This window comes from Gossypium arboreum, chromosome 1, assembly GCF_025698485.1.
Source record: "Gossypium arboreum isolate Shixiya-1 chromosome 1, ASM2569848v2, whole genome shotgun sequence".
Lineage (NCBI taxonomy): Eukaryota > Viridiplantae > Streptophyta > Magnoliopsida > Malvales > Malvaceae > Gossypium > Gossypium arboreum.
The window spans coordinates 665659-671658 of record NC_069070.1 but is presented as its reverse complement, the minus strand read 5'-3'; positions in this window follow the sequence as shown (position 1 = coordinate 671658).

Below are 6000 nucleotides of genomic sequence, written 5' to 3'. Positions count from 1 at the left end.
GTAATAATTTGAGTTTAATTTTAAGGCTATGATTATATTTGCTTAAATTAAGAGTTGTACTGGATGAATTAATAATAAAACTATTCTTTGAGCAATGCTCCAGAGAGTAGAATTGGAGACTCTGAATGGTGTTAACAAATTTACTGTGTTGATTCTCTCTTTATTATCTATTTAATTCACGGTTTTTGACTGATTGTGCAAACTCTCTAGTTCTGCCAAGCTTCTATTCTAACAGAAGTTAAAACGAAACTATTATTTTAAATGGTTGTAAACTAAGTCTTTTTGCTCCACCATTAGTTTAAATATCATAGGTGGAACGAAGTGCAAACATGAAGACTTTTTACGATTTATTATACCAACAAACATAACTCAATAGTAAGAGACACTTAACAAAAAAAATAACAATAAAAATATATCAATTAAAATTTTAAGATATCAAAATTAACTTTACTGTAATATGAAAATATTTTTCATTTAAGACATTTATTATTATGAAAAAAATCAATACACGCAATTAAAAATAAATGATGAATTTGACAAATTGATGACTTAGTGAACCAACTAGAGCCTTGTACCATAAGTGGAAATAAGACATCAGCTAGGTAAACAAACAGCATTGATGTTTTTTCCCAAACAACAAATCATGGTACAATTCAGCATAAAAATTGTGAAATACATTGAATTGAATTATTCAATCCAATTCAAAGGGAACCGTAATTAGTGGAATTAAATATGATATGCTACCTGTAGCGACGTAAAAATTTAGCTTAGCTTTCGGTTGGTCGCTAATTGTGGCGATTTATTAAACATTTGAAAACCAACTTTCGATTTTATTAAGAAGGGAGTCGCCACCGATCCTTTTTATAGGTGTGATCGGACACCTAATAAAATTATTTTAAAACAAAAAGAAGGCCAAATTTAGGTCTACGTGAAAGTCCAGAGAAAAATTGGGGTTCGGGAGTCAGTTACGCGCGAGGAAGGTATTAGCACCCTCGCGACGCCCAAAATTGGTATCTCGTAAACATGTGTTGTCTAGATTTTCAAAAATACGAGTTCAATGTAACATTTAGTCGAGATCCGATTAAAAAGATGAGAAATTTTCAATTCTTTAGATTTTTGAGAAGGACATACCGTTTTAACACGAGTCGATTGATGTTCATCCAACATAGCGATGAAATCAACGACTTTGTGTTAAACCGACATGTTGCCTTATGTATTAAAATTAATTAGAAAAAGATTCCAAAAGTAAGAATTTAAAATAAATAAATGATGTGAATAATGACATTATGAATAAAAAATATTAACATGGGATACTAGAACATTCGAATAACAATAACAATGACATTTGCAAAAGAAATAAAGACAAATCATGAATAAATACAAAATATACTTAGCAATAATAATAGCAGATAATATGTACATAAGATGACATGCAAAAATATAATGTACGACATATATACATGACGTATGAAAATATAATGCCTAAAAGATACATATGTGTAGTAATATTAAATATGTATATGTATATATACATAGTACAGATGAACATTATACGATATATATTAGGAATATAAAAAACATGTATTTATACACTAATAATCATAATAAAAGATGTATGTACACCAAATAGTACATAATATTGAAATAATATAATAAGTGGCAATAGTGAAAATAATAAGTATAATAATGAATAATATGATATCTGAAAATAATATTAATATAAAAGTATATATACATACATATAATAAAATATGTGTACTAATATATAATAAAATATAATATATACATAGTATGGTATTAAAACATAGATATAAAAATATAATACTAAAATATACATATAATATATAAGGGTATATAAGAATATACATATACATAATATAGAAATAAAAATATATGTATAGCATCATTAAAAGAATATACACATAAGAATATATATATATATATATATATATTAAAACATACACGTAATAATATTATTTAAAGAAATACATATTAGAAATGTCTATACATAATATGGGATTAAAAAATATATACATAAATAATAATAAGTAATGAATAAATATAATGAAAATAGTAAAATGTCAAGTAAAAAGAAAATATAATATATACACAAAAACTAAGTATAATAATGATGTAAAGGAAGTAAAATAATAATATGTTAAAATAAATAATAAATATAATAATGTGAAATAGTAAAAGTATGTTCATACGTATATAACAAAAAATATATTAATAATACTAATAATAATAATACAACAACGATAAATAAATGTAAACATAATAATACAAAACATCAAAATTAATTAATTTAATAGTAAAGAAATGAAAATAAACTAAAAAGGACTAAAATTGAACAAGAAACAAAGTTTTGGGGCTGATTCAAACAAAAATAAAAAGAAAAGGACGAGATTATAATATGTGTGCAACTTGGAGGGTCAAAAGTACGATAAATCCCTCTGGTCAAAACGCAGCAAAGACGATGACCAAATTGTAAATCACGGCGTATTTTGGGTTAAATTAAAATAATTAAAACTTGATTGAAAGATAATAAAAATGCGGAAGGGCCAAAAGCGCAATTAGCCCTTCCGCACCAAAACACGTGGATCCTAGGCCGGACGGGTCGGGTCATGGTCGGACATAATGTTTAAAGGGTGAAACGACGTCGTTTTGGCCATAGGGGTTAAGGCTTAAAACGGCGTCGTTTTGATTCCTTATAAAAGTAAAATTTTGACCCTTTTTTTTTTTTTTTAATTTTGCTACTGCTTCTAAAAAAAGAGAGAAAGCTCTCCTCTTTCTATGGCTGGTCGATTTCAGCCATGCTCGCCAGACTTCCATGACGTGTCACGCCATTGTTCTCCGTCCGCCATCATGGAAATTTAAAAGGTAATTTTCTTCCCTTTTTAATATTTCCTTTTTATTTAAATATTTATTATGAAAATATTTATTTTTTAAAATAAATAAAGAATATAAATTCTAAAATACAAGAATGAAATATGTAAAAGAAAAGTAATCACCTTAGATGCTCGATTTTTTGTGTTGTTCGAATCACTGTTTGTACAAGTATGATATTCTAACTTAAATATTTTCCCTTGAGCATTCGTATAAACATAAAAAAAACGAAAAACCAAGAAAAAAAAATAAAATTCCCCCCCTTTACATTGCTTTTTGAATCGGGTTTTATAACCCATTTTACAAACTTTTTCTATTATTCTTGTCATGCTTTTTGCCTTGGTCTTTGCAGGTGCAGAGGCATGGTGGTGGCAGATGGTATGGGGGTGGTCAGGGGATAGTGCTGAGTTGTCAGAAGCATGGGCAATATTGGGCTTGTACACTACCATACCTAATAAATGCAAGTGGAAGAAGAAAATAGTTGACTTAAAAAACACAGTTTTTGAAAAAATATTCACCCTTCTTCGTGATGTTAAAGAAATTGATCAAATAGATCACTACTATTGACACCATTTTCAAATTGAGTTTTGGAAAATAGGAATCGATTTTAAAAAATGAAAACGGGAGTCGCCACCAATTTTTTTAAGTGTGATTGGATCACCTTTAAAACATTTTGTTTTAAAATCATTAGTTTTGGTCCACGAAATAAAAGAACGGGTTCGGGAGTCGGTTACGTACGAGGAAGGATTAGCACCCTCGTAACGCCCAAAAATTGGTACCTAATTGATTATCAAATGTCTTTAATGTCGAAAGAAAAAAAAAATTTAAGATGTAGTCCTCTTTAAAATATTTTAACTTTGAAAATTGGGATTCACTAGCGTCAAAGTATTGACATTAAGTTATCCTTTTTGAAATTCCTATCTCAAACAAAGAAAACGCTATATCCAATAAGTTAGGACATATTGCTTTGAAATTCCAAGATAGTGGCTTGCATTTAGAAAACCTCTAAAAAAACTTAGAAGGGTACTTAATTATTCGAATTCAACGAGAAAAGTGGCAACCCAATAAGTTAGGGCACTGCTTTCTCGAAATTTCCAAACACCAAGCATTGCCTTATTTACAAAAAATCTTATTTCGAGGTAACAAATAAATGAATAAAACGAATAAAAAGATAATAACAAATAAGCTAGGAAATATTCGAGATTAAAAAAACTAGTAATAAATAAACAATCATTATGTAAGACTAAAGAATGATAGTATAGTGAAGATAATAATAATATTAATAGTAATAATACAAATAAAAATTTTGGAATGATGTGTGAAGTTATATATATGTATGTGAATATATAGATAAGTAAACAATATATATAGTGAGTGAAGAGTAAAAGGTAAAACAAGTGTATTTAAAGAGTAATGGGTAAAAATATAATAATAGTGTAATAGTAGTAATAACGTAATAGTATTAGAAATATACGATATATAATATTGAAGGTAAATACATAATATATACATATTAGAAATAATCATAATATTAGAAACAACTATTAATAATACTACATAAATAGATATATATATATATATAGTAGTAGCATATACATGATATAGTTAAAAATATATAAAGTAAGATAATATGGGAAATAGAAAAATATATAAACGATATAATATTAGGGCATATGCAAAACAATAAAAATACAATATTAAAAGATATATATATATATATATATAATGTATACATAATATAATATTAAAATATTTACATGGTATATACATAATAATGTAAAAATAAACTATTAGTAATATTATAAATATATACATATAGTAGTAATAATAATATAAAGGTATTTCATATAAACAGGTATGCACGTGAAAAAAAAGAAAAGAGAAAAATAATAATTACAAAAGTATGAAATCAAAATAATATGTAGAAACATGTTTATTCTAAAAAGAATAACTGAAACTTAATTGAGAGAAGAAACAAAATCCAAGAGATAACTTACAAGTAAAATAAATTATTGAAACAGAACTTTGGGCTAAAATTAATTGCGTATAAATGTCCGAGATCTAAAATTAAAAATGCCCCAAATCTTAAAATACCGCGCAAAAGGGGCAAATTGAAATAGCACACAGACTGCAGGGCCAATTTAAAATAATATAAAACTTAAATATGGCCCGATTGAAGGCTAACACAAAAGAGGGGACCAATTGCGCAAATTACCCAATTAAAGGTAACATGCATGGTCCCAAGCAAAAAGTTGATTCCACTCCCTCCATGCTACTTTGTTTTATTGGGCAAAAATCTAGGGTTTCTAAGCTTTTGGGCTTCTTTTAGGTTTTAATTTTTGGGTTGTAATTGGGTTGGTAGCTTTGTTTGTAAATGGACTTTTAATGGGCATTTTGATTTTTTTTTTTATTTTTTTTTTCAAAATTTGGTTTATTTATTTTAAGGCCCGGGCAAAATATGGGTTCTACAACTACATCGTTAAATAATAGGAATGACCCGTATTTAGAGTGACTAATAGGTAGTTTATCCTAATTTTAGAGTGACTAATGTGAAAAAGCACCGTTAGTCTTTCGTTACTATTTAACCGTGGAGTGTCTAGACCAATCTGATGAATTTCTATTTTGAACTAACTAAAATAAAAACTACCCATATGAGATAATTTAATGTTATAATAAACTTAAATATTAAAATTTAAAATATAAAAAAAACTAAATCCTTAAAAATAAAATTACAAAAGTTTAAATTTAAATTTAGAAAATAACATAAATTTATAACACATTTTAACGAAAAGAAAAACTTAAGTGGATCTTCGACGATAACATGTGAAACCCAAGAACAAAAATTCTGACATGATAAGCAGCTATTTATAACCATTACCAAACTTAGTACCAAAACCACAACCCCATTTGTTCAAAGCTGCCATTTGCTTCTGCCTAGAAATCAGTTTCTCGGCAACCAAACATGCCCTTTATGAAATCACTTGTGCTTTCTATACTTGTTTTCTTCCTATCATTTTCACTACTATCGCCTCCAATTTCAACCACAAACAGTCGTTTATTCGGTAAGTGTATACGAAACCTCCTCCTTAATTACTATTAGTAGTTTTTTCT